Raw genomic sequence first — 13214 nt, 5'->3', positions numbered from 1 at the left:
GCTGAGCAGGACTTGAGTTTCCCAAATCTTCTACAAAGCAGAAGGGAATCACACAGTTACTTGTGCTAATGTTAATGAAGGATTTAATGAAAGCAGGTGAATGAGAGCATTGCATTGTAAAACTTCCACATGCAAGAAAACTGGGGTCCACTTAGAATAAAACATAGAAGGCTAGCATAACATCAGAACAGGATAAAATGAAATTGCTAGACAGGAACTGATGCGTCAGAAATTAGGTGTATCATTTCTGATAGATCTGCATGCATTTGCAAGCTAAAACAGAAAAGGAAGGGCAGAGATAATAAGGAACGAAGATTTTAAAATTGCACTGTGCAGAAGAGACACACAAACCACCAGTGTGAACACAGCTGGGAGATTCAGCTTGGAGATGGATTAGAGTGGAATCCATTCACTGAAGGTCTCTGGTGCACATGAGTGCAAAGACTGAGGAAAAAAGGAGAAAAGTTTAATTTCTGAAAGCTATTTAGATTCCTGGAAGCATTGTCTAGAGATCTAAAAATCTAAAGCCTCAGAGAATCTGAACCTAAACCATCCCCAAATGGATTGATCAGGTATGATGTGCACATCTCTGCTGTTTTCAGAGTCAATGAAATTGACAATGAGTGTCTGGACATTAAAAATGCCCACCCAGATTTTATCTCCATTACTTTAAGAACACCTTAATAAGGCACTTCAGGAACTGAACACTGACATTCTCACCCTGCTCTATTTACTTTACATTTAAATACAGGTTGGTAGAAGGAGAAATCGGGCTTTAATTTCTCCCCAAATTACCTGTTGCACTTTCAGGTTAGGAGTAGATGTAAAATTCAGCTAATCACTCTCTCTATGCATGAATATTCCACTAGTGAACTGACATACAGAACATCCTTTTTCTCTTTTGTACCTTCCTAAATGGTGCCCAATGAACAGGACTCTTGCATAAATCTCACAGAAAATCACCAAAATTGCTGAAATTAACACTCAATTCCCTGATAAAAGCTTCTGAGAAAAGGCTTGAGAGAATCACTGAACAAACTGAAACTTGGAAGAGAAACACACATTTCAGCACTGATCAAGGGGAAAGAAAAAGAAATGCTGTAAAAATTCCAGGTGGAAGTTAAGGAGAAACACAGGAAGCACAGAAAGAACAAGGCCCTGTCAGATGACCTGTGCAAAGTAACTTTGTGCCCCAGCACTGTTAGAGGTCATTCCCTGTCATTGGTGCAAGCAGCTGGAGACATAAATGCTGATTGATTTGGGGGCCACAGTCTTGATAAGTGCAGAGGTGGTTCAATAACGTGACATGAGGGAGTTCCCTCAGAGCAACTGGGATGCCAGAAAGAAGTGAACAGCTCACCACAGCCTGGCCCGCTCGGCTGCTTTTCCTTCTGACCCTCCTGGGGAGGCTCTGACATTTCCTCTTCCCTGATGGAAGCGCAGCCGCTGCCAAGGGAAACGTCCCCACACTCACTCAGTGTTCCCTTTGCTTGCCAGATGTCCCATCTGCTGTCCCTGCCCAGGAGAGCTGCTCTGCTCGGGAGGAGGAGCCCGAGCGAGAGCCTGGGAACATCGGCGGCTGCAATCCCTCCTGATCTAGCGCTGTTTATGGATGTGTAGTTAGATTCGGATAGTTACAAGTATAGGGATATTTACATACACGGGCTGATATTTGTATAGGGATAGTATGTGTGTATATTGTTATATTGATGCGTGTATATTCATCTGTTTACATACTTGTACAGCTCTGTAGCTGTGCATTTCTATTGCTGGGGTTGTATTGATGTTTTTATTGGTCCATTGATATTTGTGTATTTATAGACAGGTTTGTTATATTTGTATTATATTGTTGTGTTATATGTCATGAAATATGTAATGCATGTTTACATCTCTGTATTGTTATGCCTATATATGTATTTACTTCTATTTATTATGTATGGAGTTGTATAGTTCTAAAATTCTATTTATTTAGTTCTGGATCTGAGATTCTTTGGAAAGGGATATTGATGTTTCTGTATTTGTATATGGGCTGTATTGTTGTAGTAATATGTAATAAATTTAATTGTTAAACTTCAATTCAGTAACTTCAATATTTGTGTACAGTGAGTTGTTGCAGAGGGTTGCAATAAAGTAATTTTTTTTTCACTGAAGTTGATATTTGTATATATTTACATAGCACAATTATCAGAATAAATTAGATTTTAATCATAAATTGATATGTCAGTGTTTCTATATTGGTAACAAAGGTGTTGTAATTTATAATAAATTTCATTTTTAAACATAAGTTAATGTTTGTGTATTTGTACATTAGTAGTGCGGGTGTAACTATCTGCAATAAATGCAGTGTTTCAACTGAAGTAAGCGTAGATTTGTGCTACCCAAAGCCATGGGCAGATGTAAATGCTGAAGGATTTTGGCCATGCAAATCTCCGGCCATGCCCAGCACATGCCCCACCTGCACTCAGGCTGGGCAGGGGAAGTGCAGATTTGGGCTGGCAGCAGAGCCCCACGTTGGCTCAGAACTCGCTGCAGAGGCTGCTGAGAAAACTCCGGGGCTCCATGAGCACAGAATCCAAGCAGGAGCCACCCGGGGAGGACAAATCCCTCATCCCACGGGCAGCTCTTTAGGAAAGTGCTCCAAGTGTGCCCCTGAAGCTCATCCCAGAGAGCAGAAGCCAGCAGGGATCCTGAGCCAGCTCTGCTGCCTTTGGCAGCACTTTGGCAAATGAGCTGCAGCAAGGGGGAGGCAGCAGCGACTGTGACTGCTGCAGGCCATGGACACAAGTGCTGAGATGCCCCAAAATCCAGAGGGAGGCTGGAGAGCCGGGAATCAACTTGGCATTTCAGTGCCAAGCTCTCACCGACACTGAAATGATGGAATCCCTTTGTGTGAAGTGACCTGGAAGAACTGACAGGGAGTTGCTGCTAGGATCAGCAGTAGCAGAAAGCAAAAATGTACAAACACTAGGAGATAATCTAATATCCCCCACAAGCAATGGCTTCAAAAATGATCTCATGTATATATTATATTATGTTATATTATATCATGTTATGTTATTATTATATTAATGAAAATATATAATATATAATATGCATGAAATTTAATGCACATGTATTTTTGGACAATTTTATTTTTTGATATATATTTTCATTTAAGATGTATATTTGAAATAGTCTTTCAGCTTGGGATAGTGAAGATTTACAACAGTGCAAAACCATCTGCACACACAGCAGTCAGCCCCCGGGTGTGTGCATGCACACCCACCCACTGTGCTTGCTCCTCTCAGCACCTCAGGGCTGCTGTTTGCACAGAATTGGGATGAATTTAACTCAACAGAGCCACGAGTGGGGTTTCCAGCTTGTCATGAACACTCATGTGGCAATGAACAACAGAGAGCTCTCAAATCCCATTATCACATGTCGCTTCATTCCTGCTGGGCACTGCGGAACTCTTAAAAGACACAGAAAAGGGGTGGAAAACATTGGCATCATGCTACTGCTGGTGTCCTCCTGGAGGAAAATCTGTTGGGTTTCTTAAGGTGGTAGCTTTCCAAAACCTAGGAATACTGCTCAGTAGTGGTAGCCCAATTCTGAATGGTTTTCTTGACTTGGCAAAGCTGGGGTGTTAACAATGGACTCTGTCCTTGGTCCAAATCACCTGCCCTCACCTGCAGACAAAAGCACCACCACCAGCAGCAGCTACATCTGTCAGTTTTCTCAAAAAGCTGTGTTAAATTTGGGAGAGGAAAGGAAAACACGACAGACACTGTGGATTAATGACAAGACTCTGAGGAGCAGTTCCAAAGCAAAGGGCAGCAGCTTCTCTCTGGGCCACTCCTTGTGCCCCAAGGCAGCCGGGCTGCCCTGGCTGCCCAGGACCCTGCACCCCGCGGGCTCTGCAGAGCTGCACAGCGGGGAGGCAGCTTCGGGCACCTCAGCCCCTGGGCAGGAGGGGCTGCTTGCTCTGCAGGGCTGCCTGTGGGCAAAAGCAGGGTGCTGGCCTTCTGCTCTTGGCCTCAGCCTGGCCTTGCAGGGCTAATCCTGTTCCCTGTCTCAAATGTGCTAAAGACAGACTTGTTTGTTTGCAGCTCTGCACAGGTGTGATTTGCACCACAAAATACTGAAGGACTAAGGACTGAACAACAGACCCTGACTGAAGCCTCAACAACAGGACCTGAGCCAAAGCTGCCCTCTAGGTGACCTTTCCAACCCAATATTCTATGTATCTGCTCCTTAACCAAGTGTTATTATCAAAAGGATTGTTGCATCCATCCACTGGTGAAACACGTCTTCACCTTTCTGCATGAGGAAAATGGACAAGGCCACACCTGGCCTTGGTTCCTCCTTGAGCCCTGGCACGCCCTGGGGAGAAAACCAAGAGGAGAATGACACCAGCTGTGCCCCCAGCAGAAGCTCTGGCACATTGCTCGCCCAGCACTGTCAGAGCCGGGCTACTCTCACAGCGCACTCGGGAGCCTCGTGGCTGCCAAAGGTGGAGGCACCGCAGGATTTCCCAGTTCCCGGCCGTGGCTCTGCAGGGCTGGGCTGGGACAGCTTCCCCCAGCTGATGTGCAGCTCTGGATGAAGGGGAAACCATTGGGCTATCTGGTGATGGATCTTCCTTAATCACCAGAGGCACCCTTTTGTAATAATGCTGAGGTGCATTGCTTAGCTTATCCTTTCCTGACTCTTTTTTGCATTTGTGCATTACAGTAAATTACACTGTTCCTTCAGCTGGTGTCTGTGTCTGCATCTCTGACCCTCTCCACCATCAAAACAAACACACAGCCCGTTTAGCATGTGTGGTGGTTTGACCAGGAAGAAGCGGGAATTCTGGGATGCTGTGGTCAAACCAATGGGTGCTCGGATTTTGATATTGGCACCTGATGTGGCCAGTGGGATCTGGACACACCTCCGAGAAAACACAGGGGTTAAAAGCAGAGCTTCGGCCCTGGGAGGCTCTCTTGGGACTTCGAGGGACGGAGGTCGGATCTCCCTTCCCCCGTCCAGCCGCTGCTGCTGGGCAGGGGAGGGGCAGCCATGTGGTACGCCTGGGCCTGGACAGAGATGGGGGGTGAGGAGGCCCTGGAGGATGGAAGGGTGGAGGAGCCCCAAGAGACATCGGGCAGCCATTCCCCCCCGGAGAGAGAGAGGGAGAGCTGGCGACGACGAATGTGATAGCAGCCGGCCCAGGAGGGGAAAAGGGGGGGAATGCAGCGAGGGAGGAGGTGCCCGGCCGGAGCAGCAGCAAGTGTGGGAGTGCCGGAGTTCTGGGACAGACAGAGACTGAAATTTTTAACCCTTTTCTTTCATGATTGGAGCATTGCAAAAAAATACTGATCCTCCTCGGAGCTGAATAAGACGGGAGATAAGAGATGAGATGAGACAAGGATCTGGCCTGAAGGACATGGAGAAGGCTTGCTGAGTGGAGAGAGAGATGATTGGAGTGGCCTTTTGGCTGGACTCTTCTTGTGTAGCCATAGACTGAACCAGTTTTATTCCTGTGGCACAGAGACTGCATTTAGGGGGAGGCAGTGCCTCAGAACCAGGAGGGTTCATTGTGGGGACCCCTCGGCCCCAGGGGGTTGGATAAAAATGGGGGGGACAGATGTCCCAAAGCAGAGACTGTGCCTTTTTGGAGTGAGACAAGCCATCCTTAAAAGACAACCCTAAAAGCAGCTCTGGTCCATGCACAGTGGTGAGAGCACTGGGCATGGAAGGAAGATGTCACAAATGGCAAAAGGACTTTCTGGGCAGTGCTGAGTGACATGGAAGCACATGAGGTTTCAGCGTGTTTCCAGGGGAAGCCTGTGGTGTAAGAAGGACTCCTCTCCTCTTCATGGACTGAAGTTTGAATATCCTAAAGGGTGGTGCCAGACTGGGCAGTTGGTGATTTGGGGGAATGTATCGGATTGGGAAATATTGGTGGTGGGGAGGAGGAAAGTGCTTTTTGTAAGGTTTTCAATTTTTTCCCTTATAGTTTTCTTCCTTCTTCTCTTGTAGTTTAGGTAATAAAGTTTTCTTTTTTTCTAAGCTGGAGCTTGCTTTGCTTATTCCTGGTCACATCTCACAGCAGACACCAGGGAGAGGGTATTCTCATGAGGGCACTGGCTCTGTGCCAGGCCCAAACCATGACACTAACCCAAAGGGAAGAGGGAGAGGACTCTTTGTCAGGAAGTGTAGTGACAGGACAAGGGGGAATGGGATCAAACTGCAAGAGGTGGAAGAGATTTGATGATGGGAAGAAGTTCTTTACTCACAGGGTGCTTGTCCCGGACACAGGGACCAGTGCAGAGAGGCTGTGGATGCCCCATCCCCAGGAACATCCAAGGCCAGGTTGGACAGGGGCCACAGCAACCTGGTGTGCTGGGAGGCTGCTCAGCTTGGAACCAGATGAGCTTTAGGGTCCCTTCCAAGCCAAACCATTCAAGGATTTGATCATTCTGCCATCCCCATCTCCCACTACGCAGTGGGCATGGAATTTCAGTGACATCACAGCTCCCAGAGGGTTCCAGGTGGAATGTCCAGGACCTGGAAACGAGCAGAGCAGACACTTCACTGGCTGCCAAGGGTCAATTGCCACTCGCTGTGTGCTCTGCCCCTCACTGCTGAGGTGTTGCTGCTGACTGGGCTTTTCCTGCCGCCTACTCTGGAGTGCCAATCGCAGCAGGATGTGCACTGCTGTGCCAGTGGAGGTACAGTGCCATGCCAGGCAGGGGGCACCTGGCTTGGGCAGGCTGCAGCCATGTGGGAATGGATGGTGTGGGACAGGAAGCCCAATGGGGGATTGTGCTGCCCCATGCAGAGTGCCAGAGACACCGTGGAGGAAATGGAAGTGGATATGGAGCTGGAGAGGGAGGAGATGATGGAGGTGGACGAGAAAGATCCTGTTGAGGACAGGGAAGTAGAGGAGGGGGACAACATAGAAGAGATGGAGGTTGATGAGGAGGATGACATCGAGGTAATGGAAGTGGACGAGAAGGATGAGGAGGAGCCCATGGTCCTTGGATGAAGATGGAGCCCCACAGGTAAGACAGGCAGATGCTTCCCACGCCCTGCCCACACACACACTGGGTCCCCTGATGCCAGGCTGGGGCTGGGCTGGATGGCCCCGCTCAGGGACATGGTGCCTAAAGGGGGTCTGGATTGTGGTGGCAGAAGCACCAGTCCCGGCCTGCCCTGCGCTTGCCTGGGGCCACGCCAGCCCTGCCAGGCCCGGCCCAGCCCCTGGGGCCCAGCTCCCAGCCCTGCTGGGCCCAGTGCTGCCAGCTGAGTCCAGCTCTGCTGCTTCCTTTCTTCCAGGACTCATGCAGACGATGGCACAGTTGGGATGCCTTTGTGAATACGTTTCAAAGTTTGGAAGTTGCTTGTAAATACGTTCAGTATATTAGAAGTTTTCTGTAAATACGTTTGAAGATTGTTAGTCCATCAGATCCCATGTAAATACGTTCTGTACATTGTTGTTGTTGTTGTTATAAGGATTGTTATAATGAAACTTGTTCTGTAAATCCGAGCTTTTGCCGATCTTCAGCAAATAAATACTGTTTCTTTTTAAAACATCTCTACTTTTTGCCATTCTTTTGGGTGCAGGCAGTGTTTGCACTGTTGTGGGTTCCTCTTCATCCGAGTTCGCAGGGCTGGAGGTCCCTGGGGGTGCTGGCACAGGCACCCTGGGGCTGGGGGTCCCTGTGCACAGGGGCTCCCACTGACACCACTCCTGCCACTGGACACTGCTGCTCTTCCTGGCCTGGGGCACAGCGCTGTCCCCAAGAGCTCAGCTCTCACCAGCTCTCACACAGGGGGCTCTCACAGCACTGGCCCCTGCAGTCATTCCACCAAAGCAGGCAGCAAACCTTCAGCCACCCTTCCTGCTGCAGCCACAGGGACTCCTGGGCCCAGAGCCGGCAGCAGGCCACAGCCATGCAAAATCCACCTGCACACTCTCAAGGCCACCACAGACTTGGCAACTGGGGCACCTGCATCTGGGCTGCTGCAGGGGCTGATCTTTAAGCCTTGCAGCCTCCAAAGGCCCTGGGCTCTGCTTCCCAGCCTGCTCTGCACTGCCCTGAGCCCGCCTTGCTCAAGAGACAAAAGCCAAGCCAGGGCATCCTCGCCATGCCCGCATTCCTGCTGCTGGCAGTGGTCACTGGCCCCTGGGCCCCACTCGGGTGACAGCTGCCGGGACAGGCCTCTGCTTTCAGCACAACTGAGCTCCTCACCCAGCAATGAAGTCTCAGGAAGTAGTAGTTTTGTGGAGGTCCAGGGGCCTTCCACTGGAACCGCAGTACCTAAGGGCAAAGATAATGAATTAAAGTGAGACACTTCTCTAAATGCAATGATCTTGCCCAAAGGCTTTTGCAGGCCTTTGGGGATTCAACAGGGTTTCTTGGTATGATGAACTTTTTTTTTTCTTTATATGTACTCCCCCAAGTTGTTCTCACCTGTCTTTTCCCCTGTTGGTCCTGGGTTGCTGCATATAAGACCCTTTTATCCCCCATATAAACCCTGTGTTCCCAGCGCCATTTTGTCTCTGGCCCTGGACCCTCTTCAGCACAATCCACAGTGTTTGGAATTCCACACAAAGACCCCTCTCTTGCCTCGTTCATCAGCAGTTTAAGCGAGCCTGCTCCCAGCTCTGGCAGTGCAGGTGTCTCACAGAGGCTGGCTGTGGACATGCCGCAAAAAGTGCTGCCCAAACAGGGACCATCTTTGAAAATTCCTGAGAGCGACTCCAGTGATGATCCGGCTGTTCCACTGTCACTGGATAGAAAAACGCCTCGGGTCAGCCTCCGCCCTGGAGTGGGACCTGAGTTTTATCAGGGCTTGCTGAAGGCAGCGTTGGCACCCTCAAGGGGCAGGAGGGCCAGCTCAGCTGGTGAAGCCCATGGAACATTTTGAAACACCCGCATCCAGAGCGCCAGAGCAGTGAGTTGCGGGACAGTGCTGTGGAGGATTTTATTAAGAGTTGGTTAGTTAAGAAAGGCCATACTGACTTAATGCCGCTGGTTAAGCTTGAAAGGGAGGTCAGCAGTCTCTGATTCAGTGACTGCTGACAGGCAAGAATGCCGGATGGCCTTGCTGCAACATGAGGAAAGGGAGGTGAGATTAGTCCTGAATATCTGCAGAATGTAACAGAAGAATAAGCACAAGAATGTAGAAGTAGGTGTAGTTGCTGATATGTAACTAACCAATCCTGAGCTCAACTTTTGCAATATGTATGAAGCTTATTAAGAACTATATTTAACCCGCCATATTCGATCAATAAATTGGACTTGGATGAACCAATTGGTGTCTGGGTCCCCTTCCTCCGACAAATGGTGGAGAATGCGGGCAAAGGCAGCATTCTGAACGTTCGCTCTCTTGGATTATAAATTCGCCACGGTCGGGGAAGTTGGGTGAGAGTCCTTGCAGCCGGGACGGTGCCGGATTTTAAAAGCACCCTTGAGGATTACAAAAGGTATCTCAAGTCTCTACGTGTCGCAGGAAGCCTGGAAGGGCTGCAACAGCGCGCGCTGATATATAGGTATGGATAGGCAAGCGACATACGGTCCCTTCTCCTCATATTTAGAAAGGCGAGGAGTAAAAGGGATAGATTTAAAAAAGGAATTACCAGGGTTATTAGCTTATGGTTATTCTAAAGCAATTTTTGCTAATTCATATACAGTTCATGAGATAGTAGAGTGGAAAAGGTTTGGGGATATCCTGTGGGATACAGTGTTAGATGATGATAAGTCAGCAAAGAAATTTGGCAAGTTATGGCGGGTGGTATATAATACGTTACTTCAGCAGGTCTCTGAGAGAAAGGCAGCAGAAAGGGCGACAGAAGCTCATAAGAGGAATATAGGGTATGGTCGTGAGGATGATCCCTTAGCACCTTCTGTAAATCAGATACTTATGCCTAAGGGTCCCCAGCAAAATGGTGTGGAAAATTTTCCCTTAGATACAGTGGAACCATCTGCACCCTTCCTGTCAGAGGGGGAGGGCGAGTTGGATGGTGGGGGTGGGAGCAAGCCAGCTTCGCCTCCGCCGCCAGCTTCAGGCGAGTTGGATGGTGGAGGTAAGAGCAAGCCAGCTTTGCCTCCGCCGCCAGCTTCAGGCGGGTCGGATGGTGGGGGTGAGAGCAAGCCAGCTTCGCCTCCGCCGCCGCCTTTGCCTCCGCCGCTTCCCCCGAGCGGGCCGGCTCCCGGGGGGCCACTTCCCCCGCGCGAGTCGTCTCCAGTTTCACTGTCAGCTCCAGCAGCGGGGGGGCCGCTTCCCCCGCGCGAGTCGGCTCCTGCTCCACCGCCTTCCCCGTGCGAGAACTCGGTCTCGGTACCGAAGTGCCAGCAGCATAGCACCCTTAAAAAGTCAGATCCCATCCCGGGGGCACACAGTGACCTATGGGGGGAGATGGCTAAACAGAGGAGGGAAGCTTGGGCTGCTGTGGCAAAAGAAGTAATGCAGATGGGGGATGGCGAGGCGGTGGAAGTAGCTTCTAATCTTGCATGTCCGGTCACATACACACCACAGTATGATGCACAGGGGAACCTTACACATAATATAGCGGAATATACTCCCTTAGATTGGAAGATGTTAGCTCAATTACGTTCTATGGTTAGTTTGGAGTAAAAAGTGAACCTGTTAGGCAAATGCAAGAGTGTTAGCTACTTTAGGGGCAAATTGGACTATTGAGGAAGCTTTAGAGCGAATGGCATTAATGCCAACAGCTTCACAGGCATTTATAGTAGAAACTTTAAAGGAATTAGGATTAGGGTTACAAAGGCAAGCAGAGTCTACTCAAAATCAGGTGTTAGCTGCTCTTGCTCCTCTCCGAAGCGGCTCACTGGCGGACACGCAGAGCTCGAGACCATTCATCAAGTGTTACTGATGCGGCAATGAGGGACATACGCGCCCAGACACAAGTTGCCGCCGTGACATCGGAGACATCAGCTGCTGCCGTGACATCACTGTCACCTCCTGTCTGCAACAGCAACAGCAGAGAGCCTCGGTTTGGATTTATCAGCAGCAGTAGACGTCACACTAATGACGAACCGGCCTGAGAGGATACAAACTGGAGTAAAGGGTCCTCTTATATTAAATGGATAAAGATGTGGAGCATTGTTATTAGGACGTTCTTCAATAACTATGCTGGGATTATTTGTATTGCCTGGTGTTATCGATGTGGATTATACAGGGGAAATACAAATCATGGTTTACACCCTTTATCCTCCTATTAAAATAACAAAAGGACAACGCATTGCACAATTAATACCACTATCACAAATGACATCTGGTATACCATCATTTACTGGGCAAATACGGAATGAGAAGGGTTTTGGCTCTACTGATGTTACACTTTTAACTGTGGATTTACAAAATAGACCAAAACAAAAAGTGGAAATTACCCATGGGCATCAAAGCATAACCCTTTATGGATTATTGGATACAGGAGCTATTACAGCTTTTACAGATGCAGGAAAGAAATCAAGGCGTGCTGCTGTCACCTGGCAAGAAAAAGGACAATGGAAGCATCAACTTCTCACAGCAGACCCTGCAGATAGCTTACAAACCCTGGAGTTGTTAGCAGTAGTATGGGCAGTGTCCAACTTACAGGAGCCTTTAAATGTGGTCACAGACTCTATGTATGTTGCCGGAGTAGCCAGACGAATAGAGGAAGCAGCAATTAAGGAAGTGAATAATAAACGATTGTATGAACTATTGATACAATTAAGGAAAGCTTTACGAGAAAGAAGTGCAGCGTATTCTGTGATTCATATTGGGAGTCATAAATGGTCTGAAGGTTTAGGAGAAGGGAATGAACGTGCAGACAAATTGGTTACTTTACCCATTGATAACTCTTGTCCTATTGACAAACATACATTGGCCAGAGAAGCACATAGCAGATATCATCAAAATGCAAGAGGGCTTGCAAAACATTTTGAGCTGAGTTTATCAGAAGCTAAAGCCATTGTTAGAGCATGTCCAATATGTAGTTATCATAATGAGGGAATAGGTTTAGGCATGGGAGTTAATCCTCGAGGTTTGGAAATAAATGAAAAATGGCAAATGGATGTTACACAGGTACCTAGATTTGGTAAAGTTAAGTACGTGCATGTCACTGTAGATACATATAGTCACTACATATGGGCTACGGCTCAGGCAGGACAAAAAGCTACACATGTTATTAGACACCTGTTAAGTTGCTTTGCTGTTATGGGAGTTCCAAGAAGCATCAAAACAGATAATGGTCGAGCTTATGTGTGTGCTAGGGTCCAGAAATTCTTGAATCAGTGGTCTGTTAGGCATGTGACAGGTATTCCACACTCTCCTACTGGATAGGCAATAGTGGAAAGAGCAAATGGTACCCTTAAGCAGTATATTGAGAAGCATCAAGATTTAACAGACCCACAATCATGCTTAGCTAAGGTTCTGTATGTGATCAATCATTTATGTATTTTTGGGGAAGACAATATCCCTCCTGCAATTAAACATCATCCGAGGTCAGGTCAGGAAATTAAAACTCGACTACAGGATTATGGGAAAAACCTGCAAAAGTATTATACTGGGGTCGGGGATATCTTTGTGTTTCCTCACCTACAGGACCTTTGTGGGTGCCTGCTAAGTGGACTAAACCTGTTTTTGATGCAGCCTCTGGTGGACCACCTCACGGAGGAGGACAAGGAGCTATTGGGGAAGAAACTGTTTCTAGTCCTACGACCACTACTGTTACAGTTGAAGGGACACTCGAAAGTGTTGGACAAAGCACTGACACGTCACTATCGGACGGCCCAGGAGCCGATTGGTTTTATTGACTCATTATCAACTTTTCGTTTAACAAATCCAGCAAAGGAACATTGCCTTGACTGTTATGATCCACATTGTGCTGCCTGGATTGCTCTACGTTGTGGGGGTTGTGATAATACTTTTTGGATAGAACAATCATTATTATGGGATTTGTGGTGCCACATTTGTAAGCACGAGCACACGTGGGGTAAAAGCTGGCAAGATGAATTAAGGAGACAAACAGGGCTAAATGCATATGTAGCTTTAAATCTTTATGAGTCTCCTGAACAAAAAATTCTTGCTTATTATCAATGGGAAGTACAATGTGTTGTAAATAGAATTGAGGTTCAAAGTAAAGTCACGTATAGTCTCTGTAAGGTGTAGAAAATTAGTACCTTTAATGCAACGTTCGATTGTAGGGTCCTTCAGAGGGAATCCTGAAAGAGCACTAG

The sequence above is a fragment of the Melozone crissalis genome, unplaced genomic scaffold (assembly GCF_028551555.1).
Source record: "Melozone crissalis strain CALT ecotype California unplaced genomic scaffold, PUWL_Pcris_2 ptg000293l_1, whole genome shotgun sequence".
NCBI lineage: Eukaryota > Metazoa > Chordata > Aves > Passeriformes > Passerellidae > Melozone > Melozone crissalis.
The sequence above is the reverse complement of the archived record's forward strand: the minus strand, read 5'-3'. Positions refer to the sequence as shown.